Source organism: Hemicordylus capensis, chromosome 1 (genome assembly GCF_027244095.1).
Source record: "Hemicordylus capensis ecotype Gifberg chromosome 1, rHemCap1.1.pri, whole genome shotgun sequence".
Classification (NCBI taxonomy): Eukaryota; Metazoa; Chordata; class Lepidosauria; order Squamata; family Cordylidae; genus Hemicordylus; species Hemicordylus capensis.
Genome location: NC_069657.1, coordinates 24,540,915 through 24,553,669, shown reverse-complemented (window position 1 = coordinate 24,553,669; position 12,755 = coordinate 24,540,915). Strand labels below are relative to the sequence as shown.

At 45.5% G+C, this 12,755-nt stretch overlaps 1 protein-coding gene across 14 annotated transcripts in view; it reads right to left on the bottom strand.

The window, feature by feature from the left end:
- The window catches only part of BEGAIN (brain enriched guanylate kinase associated), a 359,789-nt gene that overhangs the window by 299,433 nt on the left and 47,601 nt on the right, over positions 1–12,755 (bottom strand). For 2 of the 14 annotated variants that reach the window (XM_053284658.1, XM_053284651.1), the window contains exon 1: positions 8,147–8,254. The exons of 9 other annotated variants lie outside the window; for them this stretch is intronic. The gene's annotated coding sequence lies outside the window, so the exon portion shown is untranslated. Of the gene's footprint in view, positions 1–8,146; positions 8,255–12,755 lie in introns of those variants that run through there. 3 more of the 14 variants (XM_053284668.1, XM_053284663.1, XM_053284664.1) reach the window with 3 other exon arrangements.

The window sequence follows — 12,755 nt, the reverse complement described above, 5'->3', positions numbered from 1 at the left end:
CATCAAGTCTCCCATTCAGATGCAACCAGGGCAGACCATGCTTAGCTATGGGGACAAGTCATGCTTGCTACCACAAGACCAGCTCTCCTCTCCATTGTCATTGTTATTGTTATTAGCCTACTTTTCAATAGGCTTATGAGATCACCCATATTCTATGTGTGTGTCTGTGTGGCCCCATCAACTTTGCAATGCCTGGACCAATATCAACCAAATCAGGTACAGTTGTAGAGACAGATAGGGACACCTCAGTGGTGTAGTTTGTGATGATGTCATCCACTCCGATCCAAGATGGCGGATATGTAATCTTTTGAGGTGCAAGTGGTCTAACTTGTGAACTGCCTAACTGATTTTAACCAAATTTGCTACAGCTGTATGGACACATAGGGAGACATAAATGGTGTGCTCTGTGATGATGTCATCTACCCCAATCCAAGCTGGTGGTTGCATGAACCTCTGAGGTGCAAGCCAGCTAATTTGTGGACTGTCTAACCCATTTGAACCAAATTGGGTACAGTTGCAGTGAGTTACACATAGGGACACCTCAATGGCATAGTTTGTGATGATGTCATCCACACCGATTAAAGATGGCAGACAAGTTACCTTTTGAAGTGCAAGTGCTTTTGCATGGCTTTTGTCCTGAGGCGCAAGCAGGCTAATTTGTGGACAGTCTAATTGATTTGAACCAAATTTGCTGAAGCTGTAGGGACACATAGGGACACTTCAATGGCATAGTTTGTGATGATGTCATCCACCCTGATCCAAGATGGCAGATGCATGAACATTTGAGGTGCAAGAGATCTAACTTGTGGACCTCCTTGAACCAAATTTAGTCCAGTTGTAGAGACAATAAAAGGAAAGTAGGCTGATTAGTTCTTACTAAAACTACTTGTTGTTAATGGAAAATAGGAACATAATTAAGCTGTCATATACTGAGTCAGACCATTGGTCCTTCTAGCTCAGTATTGTCTTCCCAGAGGCTTCTCCAAGGTTGCAGCGGGAATCTCTCTGTGCCCTATCTTGGAGAAGCCAGAGTGGGAACTTGGAACCTTCTGCTCTTCCCAGAGTAGCTCCATCCCCTGAGGGGAAGATCTTACAGTGCTCACACTTCTAGTCTCCCATTCATATGCAACCAGGGCAGCCCCTGCTTAGCTAAGGGGAAAAATCATGCTTGCTACCACAAGAAATAAATAAATTAATTAATTAATAATAATAATAATAATAATAATAATAATATGGAGTTTGGACTAAACAAGTGTGCTGCATTAATAATGAACAGAGGGAAAATAACAAAAACAGAAGGAATAGAACTGCCCAATGGAAGCAAGATCAAGAACCTGGAAGAGAAAGAACCTTACAAATACTTGGGCATTCTCCAGGCTGATAACATTGCACACACTGAAGTTAAAAGAAAAATTGGAAGTGAATACATCAGGAGAGTCAGAAAAATTCTCAAGTCCAAACTCAATGGCAGGAACACCATACAAGCCATAAACACCTGGGCTATACCTGTTATTAGATACACTGCAGGAATAATAGACTGGACCCAGGCAGAGCTAGAGACGCTAGATCGTAAGACCAGGAAAATCATGACCATCAATCATGCTCTGCACCCCCGCAGTGATGTAGATAGGCTCTACCTCCCTCACAGCTCAGGTGGAAGAGGAATGGTGCAAGTCCATCAAACAGTAGAGGAGGAGAAAAGAGGTCTTGAAGAATATATAAGGGACAGTGAAGAAGATGCACTTCAAATGGTCAAGAACGCGAAACTATTCAACACCAATGAAACAAACAGCCTACAAGAAAGAACAAATCAAGAACCGAGCAGAAAAGTGGAAAAATAAGCCCCTGCATGGTCAATATTTACACAATATAAGTGGAAAATCAGACATCACCAAGACCTGGCAATGGCTTAAGAATGGCAACTTGAAGAAAGAAAGAGAGGGTTTAATAATGGCTGCACAAGAACAGGCACTAAGAACAAATGCAATAAGAGCAAAAGTTGAAAAATCCACAACAAACAGCAAGTGCCGCCTTTGTAAAGAAGCAGATGAAACAGTGGACCACCTGATCAGCTGTTGTAAGAAGATCGCACAGACTGACTACAAACAAAGGCATGACAAAGTAGCAGGGACGATACACTGAAACATCTGCAAAAAATACAAGCTACCTGTAGCCAAGAACTGGTGGGACCATAAAACTGAAAAAGTTGAAGAAAATGAAGATGTAAAAATATTATGGGACTTCCGACTACAAACTGACAAACATCTGCCACACAATACACCAGATATCACTGTAGTCGAGAAGAAAGAAAAACAAGTCAAAATAATCGACATAGCAATACCAGGGGATAGCAGAATAGAAGAAAAAGAAATAGAAAAAATCACCAAATACAAAGATCTACAAATTGAAATTGAAAGGCTGTGGCAGAAGAAGACCAAAATAATCCCAGTGGTAATTGGCGCTCTGGGTGCAGTTCCAAAAGACCTTGAAGAGCACCTCAACCCCATAGGGGCCACAGAAATCATCATCAGCCAATTACAAAAAGCAGCTTTACTGGGAACAGCCTATATTCTGCGACGATATCTATAACCATTGACAATAAAATTCTGGCATCCCAGGTCCTTGGGAAGGACTCGATGTCTGGATAAAACAAGCCAGTCAATAACACCTGTCTGACTGTGTAAACAAGAAATATAGACAAAGATCTACAAATTGAAATACAAAGATCTACAAATTGAAATTGAAAGGCTGTGGCAGAAGAAGACCAGAATAATCCCAATAGTAATTGGCGCCTTAGGTGCAATTCCAAAACGCCTTGAAGAGCACCTCAACACCATAGGGGCCACAGAAATCACCATCAGCTAATTACAAAAAGCAACTTTACTGGGAACAGCCTATATTCTGCGACGATATATATAATAATAACAGCAACAACATTGATAATAAAATTCAGCCATCCCAGGTCCTTGGGAAGGACTCAATGTCTAGATAAAACAAACCAGTCAATAACACCTGCCTGACTGTGTAAACAAAAACAACAACAACAACAAACCAAAGGCATGACAAGGAAGCAGGGGTGATACACTGGAACATCTGCAAAAAATACAAGCTACCTGTAGCCAAAAATTGGTGGGACCGTACAACTGAAAAAGTGGAAAAAATGAAGATGCAAAAATATTATGGGACTTCCGACTACAAACAGACAAACATCTGCCACACAATACACCAGATATTACTGTAGTCGAGAAGAAAGAAAAACAAGTCAAAATAATCGACACAGCAATACCAGGTGATAACAGAACAGAAGAAAAAAAAATAGAAAAAAAAAATAACAAAATACAAAGATCTACAAACTGAAATTGAAAGTCTGTGGTAGAACAAGACCAAAATAATCCCAGTAGTAATTGGTGCCCTAGGTGCAATTCCAAAACAACTTGAAGAGCACCTCAACACCATGGGAAGAGAGCTGGTCTATGGGAAGAGAGCTGGTCTTGTAGTAGCAGGCATGACCTGTCCCCTTAAGCTAAGCAGGATCTGTCCTGGTTGCATATGAAAGGGAGACTAGAAGTGTGAGCACTGTAAGATATTCCCCTTAGGGGATGGAGCTGCTCTGGGAAGAGCATCTAGGCTCCAAGTTCCTTCCCTGGCATCTCCAAGATAGGGCTGAGAGAGATTCCTGCCTGCAACCTTGGAGAAGCCACTGCCAGTCTGTGTAGACAATACTGAGCTAGATAGACCAATGGTCTGACTTGGTATATGGCAGCTTCCTATGTTCCTATGTACCATAGGAGCCACAGAAATCACCATCAGCCAATTACAAAAAGCAACTTTGCTGGGAACAGCCTATATTTTGTGACAATATCTATAATAACAACAACAATATTGATAATAAAATTCAGCCATCCCAGGTCCTTGGGAAGGATGTCTGGATAAAACAAACCAGTCAATAACACCTGCCTGACTGTGTAAACAGGAAATAATAATAATAAATATATTTCAATTTATATACTTCATGACCACCTGATCACATTCAACACTTGTACAATGCATACACAGTTACAGATCTGTACACAGATACAGTACTCCACACATGTGGTTGGATAAGAGCCAGCATGGTGTAGTGGTTAGAGTGCTGGACTAGGACCGAGGAGACCCGAGTTCAAATCTCCATTCAGCCATGATACTTGCTGGGTGACTTTGGGACAGTCACTTCTCTCTCAGCCTAATCTACTTCACAGGGCTGTTGTAAGGAGAAACCTACAGTAAGTATGTAGTACACCGCTCTGGGCTCCTTGGAAGAAGAGCGGGATAGAAAATGTTAATAAATAATAAATAAATAAAATTACATTGAATGCAGGTACTTTCTATTTGTACCACATATTTGAGGGGCCCATACCCAGGTTGACTTTTAAAACAAGTGCTGGGACAGTCATTCACACAAAAACATGTACAAGTGTACAGACATCTGAACACAGGCACAGCACCGCGTCTGAACAGGACTATTTTCAAAAGCAATCCTTCATATGAGTCAGCTGCTAAGCAAAAGACTTCTGGCTTATGCAGGTTCTGTGTGCTCCACCTGCTCTGTCGAGCTTCTGGTAAGAAACCTTGCTCAGATATGAAGATAGCATCTTGCTTCCTGAAGCCAAGCTATCGTAGAATTGCAGCCCATGGTTGCCACAATGTAGCAGACAGTCATGTATAAAATGCATGCAAGAGGATATCTGGCACGGCCGCGGTCACGGTGATTGCCATATTTGATAAGTAATCTATCCAGTCTTCAACTCTTGCTCGTGAAGGAGCATGCAGGAGGGTTTTGTCAACAGCCCATTAAGCAACAGACTTTTAAAAGCAGCGAGTATCTGAAGTTGAAGCAGCGCCGAAGCCGTGATGTTTGAGGCGGCGGCGAAGATGGATCATGTGAAATCTCAACTGTCCTTGAAATGCTGGAGTGCCCATCACTTATTTCCCCTGATGTTACATTCATTCCCTTTATTTTCTTGGACTGGTGGATCTCATTTGCCCTGGGAACACTTTGCATTCATATTAAGCGAAGCCTACACATTATACAAAAATGTGTGCAACAAATTGCTGATTTTTCTTCTTCTTTTTAATGAAAAGCAGCCTCAGGAGCAATTTTAAGTAGGGGAGAGCGAGAGGGAAAGAGGATGCTTAACTCAATCTTTGCATAGATTGAACCACCCCCTCCCTCTTTCAGTATCACTCTGTCAGTGGTTCTCAACTTGGAGGGCTCCAGATGTTGCTGAACTACAGCTCCTATCAGCCCCAGCTACAATTTATTGTGGCGGGGTGATGGAAGTTGTAGTTCAGCAACATCTGGAGGCCGCCAAGTTGGGAACCATTTCTCTTAGCCCCCTTCCACTGGATTTGGGATCCAGATGTATTTGTTTGTCTAATACAGGCCTGCTCAATTTAGGCCCCCCAGCTGTTTTTGGACTACAACTCCCATAATCCCTAGCCACAGTGGCCAATAGCCAGGGATTATGGGAGTTGTAGGCCAACATCTGCAGGAGGGCCGAAGTTGAGCAGGCCTGGTCTAATAGATATACTACACACACACACCACACACACAGAGTATATCCCACCTTTCACTTAAGAACTTCCAAGGTAACTAACAAGCAAATAATACAGTGGAAGAATAATCATGTGGGAATCGCTAGCTGGGTGCAGCCAATCCATATTCTGTCTCCAGCATTTTATCGAGGGTGGATGTAAAACTGTTCAACCCAGCTCCCACACAATCCCTCTCCCTTTCTCCTACCTTGATCTTGGCATTCACATTGCTGCCAATCGGGAGTGCTCACGGCTCTCCTACGTTGGCTGGGCACTCCTCCTACCCTGTTTAGGGTCGTGAGAATGAGCCCACTCTATTATTTGCTTGTTAGTTAACCTAGAAGTTTTTAACTGAAAGGTGGGATAGACAGGTGTATACCCCTGGCTGGGTACTCCTCCGATCCTGTTTAGTGCCATGAGAACAAGCTAATAAGATCAAATAATCACTAGGGATGTGCGAACCGGTTTGACCTCGACTCAGTCCAACATTGAGCCGGTCTGGCTTGAGGGCTTGCCCTCGAGCCAGACTGGGCCTGGTTCAGCTCGAGGTCAAGCCAACGCCCACCCCACCCCCCGGGGCTGGTTCAGGGATTCTACAGTTAATTTTTTAAACAACTTTTTTTCTGTCTCAGGGGTGCTGCTGTTGCTGTGGGGGAGGTCTCCGGCAGTTCCCCCTCCCCCGGCTGTTGGGCTCCCCGGTTCCCCCTCCTCCAGCTGGCCATTCTGGGGGCAATCCGGCCCTTTCTGTGGTGGTGGTGGCAGCCATTTTGGAGGCTGTCATGCATGCACCCTGGCCATTTGCGTAGCTGGGTCATGACCTGGCCATATAAATGGCCAGGGGGCATGCATGGTGCCCTCCAAAATGGCAGCTTCCACCTCAGAAAGGGCTGGAATGGCTCGGGGAGGACTGGGGGAGGACGGTGGGTGGAGGGGAACTGCCAGAGACTCTCCCCCATGGCCGCCAGCAACACCCCCCCCCGAGGGCCTCAGAGGCAGTAAGTCCACCATTTTAAACAAAACAAAACAAAAGTCCCTAGCACCCTGAACTGTGCCTGAACTGGCTCAAATGTCAACTGAACCAGGCCTTCATTTGGAGGCACTAAAACAGAACTTTCCTGGTTCTGTTCGAGCCCAGGTTGGACTCAAACAGAGGCATAACTAGGGAAAATAACGCCTAGGGCAAGCACTGAAATTGCACCCCTGTCTAAACAGGAATGATGGGACTTGTAGTCAACAATATCTGGAAATCCTTGTTAAAAGGAACACTGTACCATCTAGACATGGTTGTTGATCAAAACCTGAAAACATGAGCCATCTCTGTAAAAGACTTAGAACAACAGTCAGGAGTTATGCGAGGATTCCAAGTGTCATTTTCTCTGTCTCCTCTCATTCTTTTTAAAAAACATGACTTTGTCCTAGAGGATCACCTGCCCAAATAGCCACTAGCAAAATAGGGGAAGAAGAAGGTGGTGGTGGTGGGGTCTATAAACCAGTGAATGATTCCTGCCAGCCTTTGTCTTATGATGACTGTTGGCTCATGATGGGGTATATGTGCATTCACCACACTAGTGCTTACTTTGACACCAAGAGGGAGGAGGATACATTAGTTTGCCACACTAGACAGAGGCATTTGCAACAGGAGCAGACAGCCAAGTTCTGCCAGGGCCCAAACCAGCCCCTGCCAAACTAAGAAATCATTGTAATTTGCCCCTTCCTGTCACAAGCAGTGTGCTGTTATTTTATTATTGACTCTAACTCTCAGATATCCCAGTCATGGATGGAAAATTCAGGGTCAATTTACAAGAGACACATTTTCTACATGGAAGTTTCTTCTGTGCAGGTGTTGTGCAGAAACCCATGTGTAGTGACCGCCAGGGGCATAGCAAGGTTGGAATGGGACAAGATGAGATTTTAAAATGGGCCCCCAGCCCCTCAAAGTCCAGGGCCTCCACACATCCCAGGCCCCCAAGGATTTAAGTCTGATATTTCAAAATAAGTATGCTGCCTGGAAATACATTTCACTGAATACACACATGCACACTTCACAGTATATAGTTATATACATTGAGTACTATATATTTGTGCTACTTTTAATGCCTAGAACACACTAGCAACGCTAATTATTAAAATGGCCCCCTCGCTGCAGATTAGCAAAGGAGACTTTCAACCATGCAGAGTGAGCCTTTGTTTGTTTTCTCAGAATTCCGAACAAATTCAGTAAAGTTTGATCCTGGGAGGTTTTTCACACGAGGCTTTTAAAGCCCTTTAACACACATCTCCTCTGGAATGGTGGTGCTGCATTCACATGTTGGCCAGATTTACCCTGAAGTCCCTGCAAGTTATTGGAGAGCAGTTCACACACAATAAAAATAAAATAAAATAAAAGCACAACACATGCTTCACAGTTCTCACTCAGACCTTCTGGGTTGCAAAACAACTTGAACATAAGTGCATTTATAAATGAATGAATGAAAGAAAGAATGAATAAATAAATATTTGTTCCAAATCAAAGCCCTATGGCAAGCAGATCCCTATATATGGGGGTAACCACAAAAAGGAATTCATAGCCTACCTTGCAAAAGCTGTGCTGGATGGTCTGGTCTGCTGCAAGGAGCTCTGCCAGCCTCCTTCCTGGCTTGCTAGGGCCTGCAGAGTTCAGGCTTCATCAGGGAGGCCTACTGGGAGGCCTCTCTGGAAGCCCCGCCCACCCGCCGATCAGCTGAGAGGCGGGAAGAGAAGAGCTCTACAGTTTGCAGGCTGCTCGGATCCTAGGCCCGAGCTGGAGGCAAGTGGCTGAGGGGCCCTGGGGCTGGGCAGGTGGGCAATGGGGTGGGGGTGGGGGTGGCAGGAACTGGCATGGCACCCCCACCTCAGTGGTGCCTAGGGTAGGTGCCCTGCCTGCCCCCCCCCCCCAGTTCTGCCTATGGACTCAAACCAAACCAGAAAAACTGGTTTTGTGCAAATCCCTAATAATCACTGAACTACAAAGGTAAATATTGTTGGAGATTGAGTTCCAGTGCATCTACCTTTTGCACCAACTATCCTAATGACCACTATGGGCACTGGGAGTAGAGGTAGCTAGTGAGGGTCCCCTTACCCATCCCTGCTTGCCTCTACTCTATGACCCCTGCCTTGACTCCTCAGGTATTTCCTGTAGTGAGCCAGTCCTCTTTCCTTTTCTCCTAAAGAGAAGATGGCAGCATCAACTCTCGGCTGTAATGTCTCATAGTGACCTCTGTGTGTGTGTGTGTGTGTGTGTGTTTTAGGGTCATGGATAAAAGTGCTGGACTCCTCCCCTCCTTGTTCTTCCAGTGTTAGTCTCTATTTTGTCTCTCCAGAGAAGGCTGTTTGTTTTGGTCTCTCTCTTCAGCCATGAGTTACAGCTGAAATTAAGCTGCAGGCTTTTTCACATTCATTTGTAACCTTTTCTTTAAACAAATCCTTGTAGTTCTTCAATACTAAAGAACTGTCTCAAGACCTCTTGCTATGCTGCTTTCTCATCAAAATGTTTTTGCTTTGCTATTTGGGGAATGAACTGCCATTCTTCCCCTACAAATCTCTCTCCCCCCCTCCCTATCTATTCATTATGTAGCTGATAGATAGGATTAGGTCTTTCCTATCCTAATATATTTCACCAATAAACTAGTTAAGTCACTTTGATTCTGCAGTGATCTCCATGCATGTGCTTTAAATAGCGGCAACAACTAAACTCCACACCCTGTAACTGGAGTGGTAGCTTCCTTGGCACTTTGCTAACTATTCACAAAACCCCAAGAAGATCGATCTACTCCAGCATCTGCTTTGGTCAAAGTGATGCCTCTGTGAAGCCCACAAGCAGGGCATGCAGGCAACCACTCTTCTCTGCTATTGTCCCCCAACAACTGGCATCCAAAAGTATACTGCCTCTGAATCTGGAAGCTCCATTTCATCATCATGACCAATCAATATTTATAAGCCTGTCCTCCTCCAGCTAACATCCTGCAAGATGAAGCAGTTGGAAGACCAGTTTTGATTTGCACAGGCAATGTATGGGAAAGATTTCTTCCTCCTGATCCTCTGTTCAAAATGGCAACATCTTATGGCTAAAAGAAGTGGTGGTGGCAGGAGGTGGGGAGAGGTGGATCTCTGTTATAGGTCCATGCATATTACATAGTCATACAGCATGAGAGCTCGATACCACATAGATGTATAATTAGCAGGGCACAGTCTGTCCATACTTTGCAGGAGTAAGAACAAAGATACAGGATAAGCTTGGTCCAGACACTCCCCTGAACCAGGGATGGATTTCAGGCTCCATTAAGACTGCCACACAATTAAAGAAATCTTGTCAATTAATGTAATTGGTTGCATTAATTAAGTCTCCAAAGCTGCAGAGGAATAAACAATACTTCTGAAGGGGAAAAGGGTGCTTTCTCTTTGCTTTTGGATCATGCCTGAATATGTCAGCGCAGGTGCCATTTTAGATGAGGCAACAGTGGTGTAAGAAGCCTTGATGTGACCCATGTTCAAGGCAACAGAATAATTTTTGGGAGGAATTTTTTTTGGGGGGGATGCCTCTCTGCTCACTCACTGCCAACCTCCCCACTCCATTGCCATTTCATGTGGGCCAGCCCCGCCCCCTTGGTTCTGCTTCCCGCCTTGTCACTTCCTGCTGTCACGGCTCCTCCTCCTCCCACCACTACCATTTCCTGGCCAGCCCATGTGGTGGTGAGTAGGTGGATAGGCTCTTTCCTCTCTCATGCGAAAAGGGCCCATCCACCCTCTTAGGTAAGGCAGGTGAGGGGTGGCAACAGGTGAGGGGCCGTCCTCTCAGGAGCCCCCAGGGTGATTTGTGTCTTCTGAACACATTTTCCCAATCACAGTTACGCTCCTGAGGGCAGAGGAACTGATTATTTTCTGATTCATCTAACAAATGCGGCATAGTGATCCCAATCTCAAGGCAAATTCAAGTCTTTCATGCCATTTACTCTGAGGATGAGATACCAGGCTGGTCTCAAGTGAACCTTGCTCTCTTGTTCTCCCCAGTTGCTCAAAGAATCATAGATCCCCAGGGACCACCTTTCACACTCTAGCAGTTTGGAAGGCAAGTAGCAGGGCTGTGCAGTCGTGTCAGTCCAACAGACACATTGGATTGACCCCTACGGTTTGGAATTAATCCAGGGGTTGGGGGGAGATCAATCTTTGTTTGTTTGTTTCTTTTATTATGTGTACACCACCACAAACTTACATCTCTGGACAGTTTAGAACAACATAAAACAAATTAAAACAATAGTTGAAACATTAGAACAATGTAAAACCACGATGCTCGTTAAAAGCTTGAGTGAATAAATGCGTCCTTAAAGACTTTTAAAAAGCTGTCAGAGATGGGGAGGATCTTCTTTCAGCAGGGAGCGCATTCCAAAGTGTGCTCCAAAGTTGGGGTGGCAATGAAGAAGACCCATCCCTGAGTAACCACCAGACGAACTGCTGGGAACTGCTGATGGACTTCTCCAGACTATCTCAATGGGCAACGGGGCTCACAGTGAAGAAGACATTCTCTTAAATACCCTAGCATCTTTAGGGGGCATCTGCTGAACACCTGATTTGATTGGGTTATTTTCTGATTGGATTTGGCAGTGAGGTCGCTAAGCATCATGGCCCAGACTGTCAAGTCCCTCGCTCACAGCAGAAACTCTGGCTCAATTGCTGAGCAGGCAGAATCAGCCCCAGCTCCAGATCTTGACCCCAGCCCAGAATCTGAGAAGCTAGGACCAGCACCAGCACTGACACCAAAGTTTCTGGCAGCCCCCGGGACACATTGCCAAGGTGACCGAGGCCAAGCACACTATTTCATGCCACCTACACCCTTGCATTGGTGTGTTGATGCAGGGGGAAAGGGTGTGGCCAGCACAGGGTAGCACACCCGGCCTTGGCGGCAATGAGATGTGGGAAGTGCAGTGGGGGAAGGGGTAATGGAGTGGGCAGGACAAAAGAGCATCCTGTGGGGGACAAGGTGGCACCTTGGCAACCCCCAGACCCCTGTGGCCCAGGGACACATGTCCCTTCCATTCCATGATCACTATGTACCTGCCTAGCACCAGGCCTGGATCTTGAAAAAGCCATGGAGCTGGAGTCTGCTGAGGAAGTTCCTTCAGGGTTTGATCTTCCCGGGACAGGACCCTTGAAATTCAAGCTGGATAATCCTTATCACCCCCACCTCCCACTTGGTCTAACTTACTGGAGACTGAAGGAGCAGAATAGGGGGCCCTTTGCAGCTCTGGGAGGATGCAGGTTGCTGAAACATCTCGAATGCTCTGGTGGAAAGCTAGACTTGGGCTAGGGAGCATGAATTTCTCCCTTTGCTAAGCAGGGCCTGCCTTGGTTTGCATTTGGATGGGTGACTACGTGTGAGCACTTTCTTCTGTAAGCTATACCCCATAGAGCAGGGGTGGGCAATGTGCAGCTCTGTGGGTGTTGCTGAACTACAACTCCCATCCATCCTGGCCACAATTTATTATAGCTGGGATGGTGGGAGTTGTAGGCCAGAAACATCTGGAAAACCTCTTGTTGCCTTAGGGGATGGAGCTGTAGCTTAGCTGTAAAGCATCTGCTTGCATGCAGAAGGTTCGAGGTTCCATCCCTGCCATCTCCAGGGAGGGCTGAGAGAGATTCCTGCCTGAAACCTTGGAGAGGCACTGCTAATCTGGGTAGACCATACTGAGTTAGATGGACCAGTGGTATGACTCAGTATACGGCAGCTTCCTATGTTCCTGTGTACACGTGCTGGGTGTCTGAGGCATCGATGCATCATGGGAGCTGTAGTTGCCATAATACCCAGGAGAGAGATTCCTCAGGTGTGCTACTCGTGCAGGGGAATGTGCCTCTATTCAACCTCTGAAATGGGGCTGAAAATTCTCCCCCCCTCCAGTGTGGGGGAGAAAAGACCCATTAAGGCTCTGTCTGATCCTTATGGGACAACTCATAGCTGCTTTGGTCATGCAGCAGAAAAAACTGAAGGTTGAGATAGAAAATTAAACAGACAAGAGTTATCAGGACATCATGATACAAATCCACAGGTCTGTCAAAGCATTTGAAAATATCAGTATTGTTCACAAAGCCAATTCATTTTGGATCAAAAACCTTAGCCTATGTAAATCTTAGCTGAAATGGTGCTTATGCCTGACAGTTATTCACCGATTCAG